General features: G+C 36.2%; 1 long non-coding RNA gene across 1 annotated transcript; it reads left to right on the top strand.

Moving 5' to 3' along the window:
• The first annotated feature begins 420 nt into the window (after positions 1–420).
• LOC115608952 lies at positions 421–6,390 on the top strand. The gene is made up of 3 exons (XR_003991695.1): positions 421–733; positions 4,455–5,624; positions 6,130–6,390. It is a non-coding gene; the product is annotated as an uncharacterized LOC115608952 (long non-coding RNA).
• The last annotated feature ends 11,970 nt before the right edge of the window (positions 6,391–18,360 follow it).

The raw sequence follows: 18,360 nt of genomic DNA, 5'->3' as shown, positions 1-18,360 counted from the left end.
AACAGTGACTACATCTACACTTTGTTATGAATCAGGACATTTCCAGCTCTGGGTAACAAAAAAGCTCTCACTTCTCTTGGAGTACTTTTAGACTAGACATAAGGTACAAATATAAACCATCAACACAAAATATCTCTGCAACAAAAGAAACTTCCCCTGTGGCACCCCTTTTTGCAGGCAAACTCTGCGTTGACTTCCTCACCCTAGAGAGGACTGTATTGTAGGCACCGGCCCCTAATTTCTTGCTGCATGTAATTGCTTCTCAGATGTATATATCAAACCTCTCCAGAACACTGCCTTTGTCACTGTACGGTTCTGTATCTAATGCATCTCCAACTCTTTCATTTCTGTAGAATAATGAATCTATAGTAGATGCTGAATTTTCCCTTTAGTTTAAAAAACTACCCTGCCTGTTGCTGCTGCGCTGTAAAGAGCTAATATGGTCTATGCCTACAGTTTGTTACTGTTAGCCATATAAATAATAATAATTTACACACAACTCACACACTTTTTCGGTATTTCTGCAAGCAATCCAGAGGCGACAGGAACAAACTGATGGAGACAGAAATGGGAGAATCCCACCCTGTCAGAAGATGAATGAGCTGAGCTTGCATGATGTGAACCATGGCTGACAGAAGCGAGGGGGAATCAAAGAGTGAGCAACTTTTGACAACACACGCTTCACAGCTCTGACCACTGAGGATCTACATGATTATCTCCAGACAAAACAACTGTGAGTAAAAGGCTTACATACACTTAAATTAAACACAGCAGGGTTTTAGTAATCTCTGTTTGTATTTTACTTTCTGTTAAGAAGGAAATTGCTTGGACTGGGAACATTTCATTTAATGGCATTTTTAGTTACCTTTTGTACTTCTAATGCCATAGTCTAAATTCACCCCAAATTACCCAGGAAGGCAAAAGAAACTTTTGTCCTTTATTTTTAATTGCTGTAGCTTCCTTACCAATTTTACTAAATTAAATGTGTTTTAAAACATCACTGTATTTGAAACCTAATTATCCCAATCTCTGGATGAAGAATAGCTAACAATATAAACCCCATTTATGTAATTTATTTTGCAAAGGAAAATAAATGGAATGCAGTTGCAGTAATGATATACATGTTTGCAATTCCACCTTGTTTTTTTCTCTTCCCCACATCTTAGGGAAGCTGCATCTTTTTTTAAGCAAATGCTTTAAAAAGATCTCTGCCGTGGCATTTGCTGTATCTCTATACTGCTCTTAGAATAAGGGAAACTCTGTGTAATGTATTGTTCTCTCTAAGTAGCATGAAAGGCTTTCGTTTTGCATAGTGGGTTATTTATTTTGTTTTAGGTTTTTTGGGGTTTGGGTGAGTTTGTTCCTGTTTTTTTGTTTGTTTTTCTTTTTTTTTTTTTTTTTTTTCTTTTTTTGTTATAGCTGGTCATGAATGAGGATTATGACCTGTCACCCACAATAAGTTATGAATGAAGATCATGCTGGTAACTGTAATGTAAAATAAAAAGAGAGGGAGATACAGGACTTGGATGCACTGGTTGTGGAATCACTATTCAGCATACACCAGTAGAGTGAAGTTTAATCTTTTTAGACCACCTAGTCCTGAGAACATAAATTTCTCTTTTGGTGGATAAGCCACCATTTACTCACTGCATTTATGAATTGCCTGCTGACTTCCTGGTACTTCCAGCTATATTAAGTTCTATCCCAGGAAAGAAAACTGTTCCCAACTGATGATCCCACCAGCTAAAAGCAAGAAAACAAGCAATCCTTTTCCCAAAACATGGGCCAAAATGTTATTAGAAGAATGCAGTAGAGCAAGTAAAGAAAATTACTGGCTATTTCCATAGCAGAGTTTCTTGTCAATCAACAGAATTTTCCTGAAATCTTTTATTAGGCTTGCAAAAAATCTATCAGAAATTAACACGAAAAATAAACAGATGTTTTTAAGAGGTGTATTTAAAAAATAATTCCAGTAAGTACCATGAATTCAGTTCACAAAATCATAGAATGCTTTGGGTTGGATATTTTAACTCATTTGCTATGAAGGTGCTTTCAAGCTCAGTAGCCAGCTCACTGTGAGTAAACACTGGGACATATGTGGTCAAACAATCCAAAATACCTGTTGAAGATTACTTCTACAAATATGTCTTGGAAATTTACTTTGCTGTTTTCTGTGGGGTCATGTTATTTGTTCTCTGCAAGTGTTCAGATGAGCTCTAACTAGTTTATTTATACAAATATTTGCAAGACCTTTTAAGTTGGGCCCCAATATTTATTTGTTCAAAAACTCATATGAGAAAGAACTTTATTTGTTATTCTTCATTCATTTTCTATTCTTATTATTCCCCATTTTAAAACCAGGCAAATATCCAGTAAGAGAATGGAAACAATACCTATGTGATTTTGATGACAAATTGTGTACTATAAACAACAACTGGTAGAAATGACCAGTGCATGAATAAGTCCAACACTTGTTTGCCTAAACCACCCTGTAAATATATAAAAAAAAAAAAAAAAAAAAAAAAAAAACCTAGAAATCAGAATAACTGCGAGCAAATCACAGGCAAGAAAAAAAAAAAACAACCCATAAAATTTGTGGAATATTTTATTTGTCACAAATAATTTAACCACCTGTGTTTTATAACTTCAAACACAAAAGTTAAAATCAACTTTTTCTTTATATCCCTTCCAACACAAGTGGCTATAAGTGACACTTCTAGATACGGATACTTCATTGGGATTCTTGTAAAGATTATTAAATATTAGATAAATGTTAGATATTTTTTAAATTAGGTATTTAATAGCTATTTATACTTGCTCATCGGAAGCCTAAAACTTTTTTTTTTTTCCCCTTTTCTCTTTTCTTTTCCAAATGTGTTTCTTTCCTTGTGCACACATGCTACTTTGTTAGCCTTGGTTCTTCCTACTTGCTTGGATTCCTGCATCGATCTTATCCTAGAAGATCATGAAAGTGCAATTTTTTTTATTTTTTTTTTTTCCAGGGGAAGCAAATAGCATTAAAATATTTAACACATATGGCCAGTGGATAGAAGGAAAATAAACACTTCCAGCTTTCTTGGTGTCCCTTTATAGTCTTAAAAAGAGCAGAAGTATCAACATCTACTTTGTGTGACATAAGTAATAATGGTAACCAAAGTGTAACTTTAAAAATAGTTTGCCTATTGGCTAGCAAACATTTATTTATACAGTGCCGAGAAGAGCTGAAGCTGAAAATATCCTTTCAGGTTTACAGACATTTAAGCACATTACTGGGAGCTGTGGCATATCAACATGCAGGTATCACCCAATTTCATTACTACCTGATTAATTAACCTGTTTTAAGTGTGAAAGTTGGCACCTTGTCATTAGAAACCATGGGAATAACTAATGAGAAACTATGAAATAATTTGTTTCTCAATTAAAAAACCTGAAAGAAAAAGTTTTATCTCATTATTCTTCTTTCCTGTTATCACCTATGGAAAGCCAAGAAGATTTTGTAAAACTCACTGTCTAAAAAAAATACACTATGTAACATCTTTGGAAAAACTTTGCAGATGTTTAATAAAATGTAGTGTTATCCCTCACCAATAGGCAAGCCAAGAAGTTTTCAGGGAAAACATATTCAAGTAGAAAGCAGGAATGTGAATTCAAGTCCTTTCATTTAATAGTATTTGTTATTCTTTTTTAACATACCTAGAGGTCCAAGAGACAAAAAGACACACTTGAGTTACTGACTGAGAATAAATTATATGACAAATATGGACTCATTTTCTAACAGCAAGTTACCTATAAATAGGTAATATATTTTATAACTGTGCTCATTTAGGATTAACCGTTTCTGGAAAAAGGAACTTTGACTTTAGAAAATGTTGTTATGAGCATGGGTTTTGTTAAGCTTTTCTGTATTTGTCACAATGGAAAATGTTCATGTTAATTTACAAATAAAAGAACAGGTTGAAGATGATGTTCAGGATTATGGATTTTAAGCAGAAAGCCAGACATCTGCGGCATTTGGATGTGAAATTATCTATAGATATCCAAGACGTTGACAGCAGGATGGGTGAGGGTGTTCCCTTGCACAGCAGATGGGCATTAGTTGAGATAAATTAGGAGAACAGTTCTGAAGATTAAACTTGTTGCATTAGGAGGTAATGGGAAAAAAGTGAAAAATCTCAGGTGGTTTTCCTTTTTTTTTCCTAAAGGGAGATGTGAAAGGAATGAGTATTCCAAAGAAGAGGGGAAGGTGGTGGTTATGGTCATCAAAGGGGAAAATTTAAAGCAGTAATTGAAAACATTAGCTGTAGGTTTAGGAAAAATATCACCCAACCCCAGATTCATTGAGAAATAACAGCAAATGGTCTTGGGCAATGCCTGACTTTGTGGGACAATAAAAAGAGAGGAATAAAAGATAATCCTTCCATTATGGGTTTACATGTCTTGTGGGTGTCTTGTAGGTGTCATTTTTGAGAAGAAACCTGGGAATGGACTGAGTGTGGTGCAGCCCTGAGACAAGTTCACTTCTTGCTTGCTCTGCTCCCTCCATCCCTGGAGATTCAGACACTACCGCCTTGAGAACTTCAGTCTGGCATGAAGACAAGCTGTGCGCTACCCTACAAACCTTTGTACCCCACAAGAAGGTCCCCTGCCTGGCTTTTTGTTGTAGCCTCAGAGTAGAAACTGAAAGCAAAGAGAAGAGGCAAAGCAGTTTCCTGATACTTGCTCCAAAAATAAGCCAATGATCTCCCACGATTGGAAACCAAAAAAGAGAAGAGGAAATGAGAGAAATGAAAATTTACCAACATCCTCAGATCTTTGCTACTGCTTTGGTGGTAGCCAGTGGTGACAGGTGACACGACTTCCCCCCAAAAAAAGCATCCTTACTTGTGTTCATTTCAATTGTTCTACTGATTTATGGCAGGGGTACCACCCCAATCCCTTCTGTCCTATAGACCTTTAATCAGAAATTAAAGTCTAGTTTGACACTGGGCTGCTTAAACATCTCCATACAGTCTGCATATAGGAAGGAAATAAAGGAGATATAGACTTAAAAATGTATGCCAGAACTGTTTGGAACTACCTTGTCCCAACAGCTTTTTTGTTAATGTACATAACAGGTCTTCACTATGGCAATAGGCTTGTTTTTCCTTTAAAGTCTCTCATTGAAAATGTACACATATGAAAAATAAAATATTTCCCCAAAGCCAGGCAGCACCAGCACCTGGGAAGTGATGCTCTGGGCAGGCACCTGCCATCCTGTGGTATATCTTCAGTCATCTACACGCAGACATAGGGGACAGACTCTCAGCTACCATAAATGAAATAGTTCAACTGTTTTTATACCAATTCAAAGAGGATCTGTTTTGTTTCAGGAAAACAGAAACTGAATGCAAGATTTTGGTTTTGCAAGGGAAAGCAAGAAGCGTTTCTTTAACTCTTTCTTTCTGTATTGAGAGCACCTGCCACTACTGACAGGAACAGCTTCTCACTTTCCTTGCATTATAGATAGCACTCAACCTTATTCCACTTGCAGCAAGATATCAGGAAAGAAAGAAAAAGTACTGCCGAAGGTTCTTGTTTCTCCAGGACAGCTCTCAACAATCCAAAGAGAAAGTGACACCAAAAAGGTAGAGAAAAAAATCATATATTGCCACCATTTTAGCTCTCCCTTTACACACACTAATGCACATGCACATACTCATACACGTACACACACATACATGCATAATTGATGAAGTTAGACATTTTTGTTTCCGAAAACCAGCTTAGATGATCTTATTTATTTATTAGTACTACTGTTCAATTTATATTTTGGCTTGCTATTTATTATGCAAAATAACATGTTCATATTTTATTCAGCAGAGCATTTGATTAGTGTAAAGCTTTATTTGCTGGCCTGCATAACAGCATTTTGTCTAGTCTGCAGGCAATATAAGATATTCCAGATCGTTCATAATTCTGACTGACTCCAAAAAAGAAAACTGTTAAAAGGCTGAAACTCTTTCTCAGCATGTAGATGACAGCAAGGCCTTCGGTTATACCAAGTTACAAGTTAATTTTGTCTTTGATGGAATGACTTGCTACTTTTAAAACTAAATATACTTTTTTTTTTCTTTTTTTTTTTAACAATAGATTCTGAATTGCTGCAGGTATTACAGGATCCTGTGAGAAAAAGTCTTCGTTTAAGTGTCCAGTCTCTGAGGTCTCCTGGTCAGCAACTTCTATATTCAGAGTCTGTTTCTGTTTTTAAGAATGATCTGCAGTCTTTTTATAAGACCTTTTACATCTAACTCTATTGCATTTTACTAGTTTTCAGGTATTTGATATGTGTTCTTCTTATTAATATAAAATATTTTAGGATTTGTCTACATTAAAGGTGGTATATAAAATAAATGTTTCTGGTGTGTTCCAACAACCTCAGACACCAAGGAAGACCAGATGACTTCAAAAGATACCTTTAGCTATCTGTATAAAGATAACTCAAAACATTTTCATATTAAATACATTTCTAAAAAAAAATAGTAGAGTACTGAGTATAGAATAGATGATAACCATTAAAATGGGGAAAACAGTCTAGGAAGGCAAGTCCAGAAGCCACAAATGTATAAACTCAATGCATTTATTTTAAATAACAGATTATGAGCTAGATTCATAACGAAATTATTGGCTCCAGCACATGTATGGAGGAAACATTGTTTCAACAGTTTAAGGGGCAAGGTCCAGCCTAATCTTCCCTGACGACAGACCCTGAATGAGAAAAGCCTCAGTTCTTGCCTTCCATTCTAGTGCAGCCAAGATCCTCTTTAGGGCAATACTGCATGTGGCCCCCATGAGCTGGGGAGAGGCACGCTCCTGTAAAGAGGGGAAATTTCCTGTTTACCCCTAAATGTTTTAGCTGGGAATGAACACAGGGTAAAGGGAACCCACAGACAACCCAAGAGCAATACACGTCTCTGTGAAGATACTTTGTAAAGGAAAGGAAAAAACACACCAAATAACCAGCCAACCACCAAATATGAATAAAAAATCTTCTTCTCAGGGCAAAGGAAAGCTGTCTCAGCAGCACCACTTCTAAAATGGATAAAAGCCCTTCTCAGAGCTGAGGACAAATCAGTGGCACCAGCTTTAACAAAGAGAGAAACCTTACTTAGGGCTAAGAGACAGCAGGAGTGGTAGGAGTACCAGCTGGAACAGAGATGCACATCAAAGAAATTAAAGCCCTATGGCTGAAGAAATTACATGGATACTATAAACTAATAATTTTAAATATTAAAAAACCCTTTTCAGGCTACAGAAAAGATACGCCTTGTAAGCAGCCAGCCCAAGGTTAGCAAGCACTGAGTGAGCAGAGCCGCTCAGAACTGGAGACCTTTACCTTGATGCCTCCTAGGTAACAAAGTGAATTGTTTAATCCCTACTGGTTAAAGATACAGCTTGCTATGGTTTTGGTTTTGTTTTCTGTTTTTTCTCCCTGTGCTTTTTAGTTTCTGTTAAAATACATTTGTTAATCATACAGCAAACTTGCACAAAATGTTCTGTTTCAGAACAAGGAGTTATACACAACCTGTGTTTCACTCTAATGCAACAGCTTGCTTTTCAGCATGACTCTGGCTTTTCCCTTGCCCTCGACATTAGGCTTATAGAGTTAAATTTAAGGCCTAATTTTCTTTACTAGCAGAATATATCTCATTTCCTATCAGTGCATGCAGTATACTTTTTGTTAACATGGTAATTCAAGGAGAAAGTCAGGCTCTCTTTGTTACCAGATTTACAATGGTTTCTTGAAAAGACAGCTTGTGTATACCTCCTGCCTCACTAGAATACTTGCTTGCTTGGTTCCTAACAATGGCTCATTAAATTCAGTCAAACTAGTATGAAACTTACCTTCAAGCAGTTTCACTTGCTGAACCCCATTCTCAAAGGATTTTCTAATCTGCAATTTCTATTTTAGACTTTGAGCAGGAAATTTGAGAGAAAAGAGCACATAGCACTTTCTGCAAAAACACCAAAATCAAACAATACTTGATGATACCGTTTCAGAACAGAATAGATTTGTGTCACTCCTGTTTTGAAGGCAATCATGCTTACAACATTTATTCTTAAAGCAGGAGCATTCACTGATGGTTTTGGCTGTAATTAATCTCATCTCAGAAGAGAAACTACAGATTCTAGCAAACTGCCTTCCCCACCCCCCCCACCCCCCCCCCCCGAAATCTGTTGCTTTGCCAATGTGCACAAGACGGTTAAACCACACACAGCTCATTATTGGCCACTGTAAAGTTAAGTTGTTCATGTACCCTTCTCACCTTCACTCCCTCGTAAAGCTGAGATTTAGCTGGACAAACAGTAGCACAAGGACAGAATTTTCTCCTGTCTTGTACAAGTGAGAATAATTCAGATTTGTAAACTTTCATAGTAATCTCTTGATATACCTTTTTGTCATTATACCTTTTTCTCACTCCCTTTGTTATATAGTATCTTACACTCAACATTGAAGCTGTGGTCAAAACACAGATAGATATTTTATATGAGCAGCTAAGGAAGGAAAAGGTCGCAAACGAAATCCCCCAAAAATGGTTTGCTGTTTTAAATCAATAGACATGGAAAATTATACAAGTGCAATTTTTATTTTTTTTTTTTTGGGGGGGGGGGGGGGGCATGTTTCAGTAACCTTTTATTGCCTGACACAGTATATGATTAAGAACCTGTAGACTATCAGCTACCCCAACTAAGGCACCTTAATTAAACCACAACAATACGGCTGCATACAGGACATTGTCTTTCGCATTAGCTTCTGTTTACGCCTGCCCCTAGACTACGAGTGCAAAGCTGAGCATGTAAATGTCACTGCACAGCTAAATACTTCCACATAACCCTACCACTTGTCCTGCCACTAAGAAAGGTTCACCACTGCTTTCCAGATAACAGTCATGTGAGCAAGCACATCACTGCGCTAATACAGGGTTTATGTCCCATGGGTAGCTCGGACCACATGTGTAGTATAGCAAAAGTGCCATCTGGAAGTAATTCCCCGTTATTACTTCTTATCAGGACTGCTGAGGGTTTTTTATTTATCAAGTATAAATGAATCATAGGGCAAACTGATGTAGGCTCATTAAACTATGAAAACTTATTAGACTATCCTTTTACTGCACAAAATAGAAGTCTAATAGAGGTAGGCTAGATCATGCTAACCTACAGCATGAATGTGACATGCAAAAGAAGAAATAGACTGAAATCTGTCTGAGTTATGCCAGGAAATTACATATTCTTCTTAAAGTAAAATAAACACTTGACAAAGCTGTTAATCATCCCTAGTGGAAAGGATTTACAGATTCAATATTAAGATGATGAGCTTCCCACTGGTCTTAGGAGCACTATAGTCGAATCAATTTTCCTCTGAAATCATTTAGGTAAAAATTACGTTCAGATTGAAGAATATAAATGGTTTGAATGCTAAAATGTCACTTTAAAAATGTGTCGTCCCTCCAATGAGCTCCTATTAGTTCTCAGTTAATATTTAGTATATTTTGAATGAACAATTCAAATCAGTATCTTATATGTAAATACATATATCGGTAATGTACCATATATGCTTATGTACTTTTTCCTCTACAGAAACAGTGCTACTTAAACATATATAATCTGCAGAGCCTGAATTAAAAAGAATACATTTAAGATTGATTTTTAAATATCACTCATACCCAGCCATCTCACATCAAACCACACTAAAGATCTGCTTCAGAAAAATGAATTTGCACATTAAATAGTAGAAGAATAAAGAATATATATTTATCTTGATTAAGATAATTTCATAAAAGCTCTTGACAATTACGGTGGGGGGGGTTTTTCCAGTAATTTGAAACAATCTTTTATTGAGAACATATTTGAAAATTTACCTGCAGTTAAATAGTACCCGGGGACTCCAGTAAAAAAAAAAAACAAAACACCACAAAAATTTTTAGAAGGTACCCATTCAAAGAAAGACAGGAGAAGAGAGAAAAAAAAAGAACGAGCCAAGGAGATTATAGAATTTAATGATTAAGAATGTGTGCAGTGCAGTATAAGTACATTTGTTTCCTTGGAAACAAACTAGTACTGTTGCACTGAAGAAATTTGTAAGCATTAAAAAATTCTGTAATCAGGCCCCAGGAGAACATATTAAATTTTTTAAAAGGGATAAATATTTGACATTCCTGGCCATTTTCTAACTGCACTTGTTGATGAGGCCTGCTGTCAATGGGTGGTGTTCCTAGCGTTAGAGAAATGGATATGGTACATGAACCTGCACAGCCAAGAACACACTTTTAAATGGCTAATCCATGCAGCAGGATCAACAGCGCTGGCATTGCTCAGAACGATTTAGATCTTTAAAGTAGCAAGTAGATAGCGAATGCAGCTAGATGCAAATAAAGGTAGACTACCAAGCCTGTAATCAAGATTCAAAGGAGGAATTATTAAAAGAAGGGTCTGAGGCCTCTGCCTAACTCACCCTTGCTTGAAGAAAGCAACAGGCTGGCTCCCAAGGAGAAGACAGAATAATAACGCTCCTGTTTATGCCAGGTACAATTTACAGCTTATTGGAGTTCTTGAGCTCAACTGATTCAAATAAAACAACATGCTCTAATCTCTTAAACTTTCCCCTGTTTCATAACCAAACTCAACACAGTCCATTCCAACTGCCCAGGAACATCTAGGGGCTTTTTTACTTCAATTTTGCTAGCAAGAAAAAGAAACAGAAGTGCAAAGAAATCATAAGAAATCACAGGCTTCCATTTACAAGCGGGAGCAAAAGTATCCCAAACCTCACAAGAAACACTGGGGAGCTGTCCGTTTGCAAATGTAAATTATACCAGTAAGTTAGAAGAACACGTCTATTCTGGTTGGGTGGCTATAAACAAAATCTTTTTTTTCTGCTCACTCTGTTACAATCTTAAGCCAGGTTGTAGAGCTATAGTTGTAATGTCATTTTCCCTGGAAATCCATGCAGCTTTTTTGTTGCATGTTTTGAAAGAAATATTCTATCTTGTAATAAAGGAACACAGGGAAAGGTGGGACTGCTTGATCATTATGAAGTAAACTTGCTTCAGATCACCAAAGAAAGAGGATAAAATACGCAGATCAGGTCTAAAAATATTAATGCAGAAAGCTCATTTGAGCTTAGCCCCATTATACATGAGACTGCAAGATGTGGTGGATGAGACTTTATAGTTATGAGCAAATAATAATTCCCAAAATGATCCCCCAGTTTCTCCTGAATGGAAAAAATCAAGACATGGGAAGTTACGTAGAACAAAAACATGGTAAAAAGGATTCTAGGTACAGGTTTTTCATGCAAATGTAAACCCTGAAATTTGTTTCCAGGAGCAATCTTAGATCTGTAAGTGGAAGCTCATGCTTTCAGAAAGACTTAGAGGAATATAAAAAGAAAGTTCCTGTTATCCTTCCCTCCACAAAAAGCTCCTGAGCTACTTCTTCATCACTAAAATTCAGTGGATTAAGCCTCCATCTTTTACAAAATTAGAAAAGAGGTTTTTTTGACCTGCTTGGATATTGAACCCATGGCAGCCATTCTGCTGGAGTTTGAAACTGATTTACGAAAAACACAGCTGAGCTCCAAAAGCCAAAGGATCTGATGCTGCAGGGAGGCACTGTCAGCTCTGGAGAGCTGAGGGCTACCTTTGCAGCTGAGTGCTATTAAACAGGACTGCTTCACAACCGACCTGCTCAGTGGCATTTGAAAACTTCCAGACTGCAGGCTACAGGAGATACTGGGATCCTCTTTAACCCCAGTGATATTTTCATTATTTCAACATATTGCGTTAATTTCTTTTGACTCAGTGGTTCTCTGCTGCACTTCAATATTTTACACTGTTAATAAAGAGCCAGAGCAGAAAACAGAGTGCTTCAGTACAAAGTGCTTCTACCAAGTCAATTTAAAATTGCTAGACGTGCCTCCTATTGTTACATATCTAAAAGGGAAGACATGAAAAATATTTATGTTTGATAGAAAATACCTAGTTTCATTGGAAAACAGATTTGTGTCCCACTTTCCTTCCCAAATACATGCTTTAAGTCAGTAAATGCTATAGAAGACCAACACGAACTTCAGCTATACATATCTGGGTATGGCATGGCTCATTTTGGCAGAAAAACACAGCATACCAAAGTTTGGGAGGCAGATCTGGAGTTATCTGGTCCAATCCCTGCTCAAAAAAGGTCCAACCTTAGAGCTAGAGAGGGTTACTCATGGCCTTCTGCAACTGGATTTGGAACAACTTCAATGATAACCTCTTCTAACATCCCCACTGGGACACTCTTCCAGTACTTGACTAGACACAAAGAACGGAGTTTCAAACTTGGTAAAAATAATGGTCTTTTTTAAAAAAAATTGTTTGCTTTCAGATCCTCGGGCTGATACTTTGAAGGGATAGAAAGTTAAGTTCAGATGGACACACTAACCTTTCCTGTAGCTAATAACAGAAAACAAAGCCCTTATTCACAGCTGTCTCATCTCTTAACAAAACCCTGCTCTCGGCATAGATACAAATCAGCTCAGAGTCACCATTTTGCTATTCACAAGGACTTCGAGAGTCAAAAACCCATCCAAAAACCAAACTGTGTTTCCCAAATTACACACCTGGCCATCAGATTTGGCTCAGGACTAACTCTTCCGCTCTTAAGAGAATCTTAATCAGCCCTTCCTCTACTTCTGTTTGCTTAAACAAAACATGTAGGAAAGGTAAATTCCCAGTCCTCTTGCAAGGGAGATAATAAACCCCTGCCTTCTTCTCAAGGACAGGTTCATAATATCCCTTCCAGTAATAAAAAAATCCCATAAAAACCAGCAGACCCTAAATGCAGCTTCTCTTTCATGCAACAAATTAGGGACTTGCATAGCCTTTCCATACACAAAACTTGCCTTGATATCAGTATGTGTTGCTTTTAGATAAAACCACATTGACAGTTTTGAGCTTTTTATGATATTTTTGTTTTACCACTTTTAAGCAGATTGGCATCTTTCTCTCCCAACTACCCATCCTGTCTGTATATTGCTTTTCCCCAAATTCCTCATTCTTCAGGGTAAATTTGAGACTGGAACCTCTGACTCCTGTGTACTGTGATTATCCATGGGAAAAGTAAAACCGAGCCAGCTCTAGGGAGAGCTCTTTCTTTGGATCTCTGCAGGGACCCAAGGGTATTGCTCCTTTGATACTATTTTTTTAAGAATCTTAAGTCTGTATGTATGCAGTGGAAAGTTTATTGTGATATGACCATGTGGTAATAATATATCAAAGTCCAGCATTAAGATATTTCTAAAACATGAAAAATGGGCTGTTCATAATGCTAAAGAAGGACAAGCAAATTTGCTGACAATGTGGGTAATTTCCTGAATTCGGAGTTCATCATGTAGCAAACCCATGTCCTGTAGACAACAGAAACAAGCAAAGCATAAATCACTCACTCACATACACTATCTCCTCTGTCTTGATAATCGCACGGTTTTTGGATCACAACAAAGGAGACTATGCCTTAGAAGAATAATAAGGGCCTGCTCCAGTATCCATTGAAAACAATGGAAAGGCTCCCATTGACATGAACTTCAAGGGATGAATATTGCATCTGGCTGTAACACCACAAAGGTCTTAAAACAAGACCTGCAGCGAGCTTTTTACCAAAGAAACATATTGAAACTTATGATCTCCTGCTAGTTATGAGAGTCTGTACTTTTAAATCTAGATAATGAATGCACACATGCAAGAAAATCATGTAACACTGGGACAAAAAATTGATTTATCCATTTTTCACACCTTGCAAATGTGTTGTGGAAAATTTCTCCCAATTCAATAGATTATCTTACACGTACATTCCAATATTCTGGGTTTTTTTAATATGTATATCAGTTTAACTGTTGCAGACTAAGTAGACCAAATAACTTTGAAAACATATATATTAAAGTTACCAGTAACTTTGCATTCTAAATGCATTAATATTTTAGAAATCGCTGTGGGAGCATTAGGTTTTGAATGGCATTAAAACTTATTGTACTTTTTGGGCTTTTGCAATTCTGTATTTCTGAAGTGGCAATTTTGCCTCCCCCTTTATATGAATTTAAAAATACATCATTTAAATATGGTCTCATTTTCTAGTTTGATACACATCTTGTTCTGAAATATTTTACAACTAAAAACTGGTTTCAGCAAGAAAATTGGGGGCTGAGGGGCTAGGGGCATGTCCACCTACTAAATCACAACCTTGGATTGCATTACCAAAAAAAGAAAGAACTCTTTAACACAGGAAAAGTAAGGCTGGATAGCAAATAAATTAGATACAGATATGAGATAATAGAAAGCACAGTAATCAGAAGACATGTTTTATTATTACAGGTGGAGATAATGTTGAAAGAAGTGTGGGAGAATGCCCTGGGCTTGTTTTCAGACCAACACAAGAATGCGATACCTGTATGTCTGGCTTAGCATCTTTTTTTGTAAAGTTTTTTTCACTTATATTTATTTACTCTTCACATGTAAAAATAGGCCTATTGAAGTATTTAAATGTGCCAAATACTTATCCGTTAACATGACCATGTCTGAATGCAAGGTCATTCTTTTCCTTACAGCAACATTTCTACTAGCCCACATAAAAACTTCCACTTCTATAATCTGCACTGGCGTCAATAAGAAATTCTTTACTGACCTACAGCAAGTTTCTAAATTTTTCTCCTCTGAGATGAACTAGATGAAAAATTCAGGTAAGAATTTTTGTCCACTCTAAGGTCTCTCTTCTAGGTTCAATCAATCATGATGGTTATTTTCCTCGAAGACTAACAACCTGCCCCATCAAAAAGTCTTGTAGGCATTTTTTTTTTTTTAGGTTCCATTGCTCAAATTGCAAGAGAAATGTGTATTCACGATCCCCTACTATTAGCTTTCATTTTAGAAGGAAACAACTCTGCACCAAAAGATGTGTAAATGTTCCACAAAAGTTTGTTTAATGAATCGAATTACCATTAACCTGCTGCTAACCAACATAAATAATGATCTAAAGTACATGCAATACAATTAAGAATAATTATACAAGCTATGCAGCTTTGGGGTTTTCATTTGTGTATTTTTAAATTCAAACTGGGAATAACAATAATGCCCCATAGTGTAAAGTCCACCATTTTAATCAACAGAAGTCTTGTTAAAAGAAGTTTTAAGCACTGGCTACATTTTGACCTAAGTTCAACAAGAAAGACCACATTTTATAGGTGCAAAGATACAGATAGATAACCCACTATAACTGTGACTACATATGCCTTTAAAAAGCTGAAAGAGAAGGCAAAATGAAATGTGAATGTTAACTTCCTCCCCCAATTTCCGATTACAGTCATTTGTGCTGAAATCATTGCAAGTCTACTAGATTTTCTAGACCAGCATTGTACACTGTGATAGAGTATTTCAGTAGCTTGCAATCTTGTAACCTAGTAAGCAAAGACCATAAAACCTTGAAAAAATTGGTATCCAATATAAATTCTAAAAAATCATCTTTTTAACAAGTATATGCTCTTAAAAGAGTTTCTATGAGAACACCTTCCAGCAAATTCCTTTTTTAAACAATATTCTTTTTTAAAGAATATTCCTTTTTTAATAATGTTTTAAAAAACATTTTTAAAAGTGAACACAAAAAAATACAAATTCTGTTAGAGCATTTTTTATTTGATTAGTCAAAGGAATACTTGTTTTGCCTTTTGTTTTGTTTTGGCAAAATTGCCTGAAAATTCTAGTCAGAACTAGGTCAGGTAATCATAAGAGGTTTTGTTCATGTCAAGTAAGAATTATGCTATATGATTGAAATTAGAATCTAATCAATCTCCAGTATCTCATGACACAGAGTTACAGACAAAATACAAAAGTCCCTTTTCCAACTTATATACTGATACAATGTTGGTAGCTTCCTTGTTTTTGTGAAACTCTGCTATCTTTCAATATAAGAAAAAAAGAACAAAACAAAAGCCAATTCTGTTAAAGAATGATTACCAAGAAACTTCCTCATACTTGCCACAGACATGGGAGTTTCTGTAGAGAGTAATTGTGAATATTCTGAAAGCTTCTGTTAGGCAGTTTACCACCTCCCTTCTCATGATCAGTTAGGAGGTATCCTTTGGTCTCTTGGCCATAGCCAAGAGCTAGACAAATGCTAGAAAAAATGGTTTATGAACCTCACAAACACGTATTACTGACTTTAACTGCACCACAAATTTGCTCTTGTATTCACAACTCTTTGACAACACTTTTTAAAAGCATCCACATACACAGGAAATGGGTTTAGAACTAATGAATTTCCCACTTGGAACCTATCTCTAGATAGGTTATTCTACATAGGCTTATCCAACAGCCCAGGAACAGAAATGGAAACTTTCTTTGTCCACTCAAAATTAGCACCCCAGGACATCTAATTTTGGGTACTGTAAAAAATAACTTTTAACACAAATCAAATCTCATATAACCATAGCTCAGGAACAGTTCGGGAAGAAGCCTCACTGATAGCACGACACTGAATGACAAAACAAATGCATCAGCCAAAAAACCCGACTGCAACACTAGAAGGAGAACTGGGTCACCAGCTATATCCAGACTTCAGAGGAAGTAAAACAAACAAGAAGGAGTTGATAATATTGTCTGATCTCTTTCAAAGAAAAAATTGAAATGAGATGTAGATAGCAATCAGTGCAGAAATGTTTTTGTCAGCAAGGAAATGCAGACCACCATGTCCTTTCTTTCTTTACATCTAACTTCATATCCCCGAGTAACATTTTGAAACTTCTCCATGTGAATATGTTTAATACCTGTGTGGGAACTCTACCCTGCTGCAAGGCAGCAAGTAAGACGTATTCAGCGTAAACATTAGCAGGTCATTCTCCTGGGCAGCAATAACTCTCTGATACTAACTCCAATGCTGAACCAATGTTTTCATCATAAAATGTACTCCTGCGTTTAGAGGGAAAACTCAACATATATTATTCATGGGAAAACTCCACCAAAATATATTGCTCAAGCACACAATAAGAGTATGCCTGAATAAGATGTGCAGGAGACAGGTGACGTGTATGCAAACACAGCTTTTCTATCAATGAATCACCCTTTACAGAAACATCTACGTTTACGAATAAAAACAGGAGAAAAGACAGGTAGGTAGTAGGCAAAGTGGAAGGGGTTAAATTTCTCCAGATAAATCACGAAATACAGTGTATAAAGCTAAATTTGAAGGAATATATTTGTTTTAAACCTTGAGGCATAACACTTTCAATTGAGTAGGGGGGGAAAAAGCTAGAGGGCCATTGATATGCTGATCACTGTAACAATATCAAGAACAGAGACAATTTAAAACTTTACTCCTACATCTGATTTAGGGTATTGTTCAATAGTAGTTGTTTGAATTTATACAAATAACTATTCTTCTAGTCTATGTTTGTAATATTTTATTAATCTGTCTACTATTACTATTATTATTAATAATGCAAGCACTGTTTTTCCAAAGCTGCATTGCGTTCTCACAGACATCCATGCTTTGAAGAATTTCCTTTCAAAATTAAAAAATATTTATACAATAAATCATCAGATTATTTAAAATTAAATCATTCTGGTTGTATTTATGTTCATGAATGAAATGTGACTTTTCTCGCTTTACACAGGTCTACGCTGTTCTCAACCTTTGCGAGTGACATTTTCATTTAAAATCTTATCATTTCATAATTATTACCTTTCAGAACTCCTAGGGAGAGAACAAAAGCTTCCTCTTTATACTTGCATTGTTGTGTTTTTTTGAAGAACAAATTAAATTTCAATCCCAGCCAAAACAAACATTTAAAGTACAAAATAAATTAGAAATTATGTGAAAAAAATACCAAGCTGTGAAAGCTTAACGTGGCCTCTCGTGAGCACAGGTATATTCTACATAATTTATTACTGTGTTTTCTTTGTTTAACCAGTGGACCAAGCTCAGCCTAATGAAACATGGGAAACATCTCACTGAAGTTGATCTGAACTGCTATAAACTCATGCCAGGACTCTTGTGATGTTAATACATGAGAGGGGCTCATTTATACCTCCAGGGTGATTATTTACTACCTGTCAGATTACCATTACCTTTTAATTGCCATCTGAGCTGTCCAAAGAGGAGATATCTGATTATTTCTAAGCTTCCTTGCTAAGTATAGAGTCACACTCTACAAAATACCATATTCACACAGTTGCTACTAATGGTGATTCTTATTATCATCAGTTTCTTTTATTTTCACTCCAGTGCCAGATTATTCTTTTTTAAGGCAAATGTCATGGCTTAGATTCACAGAAAAGGCTTGCTTTTACAGGGAAATTT

The sequence above is a fragment of the Strigops habroptila genome, chromosome 5, assembly GCF_004027225.2.
Source record: "Strigops habroptila isolate Jane chromosome 5, bStrHab1.2.pri, whole genome shotgun sequence".
Taxonomy (NCBI): domain Eukaryota; kingdom Metazoa; phylum Chordata; class Aves; order Psittaciformes; family Psittacidae; genus Strigops; species Strigops habroptila.
This window is presented reverse-complemented; position numbering and strand designations above follow the sequence as displayed.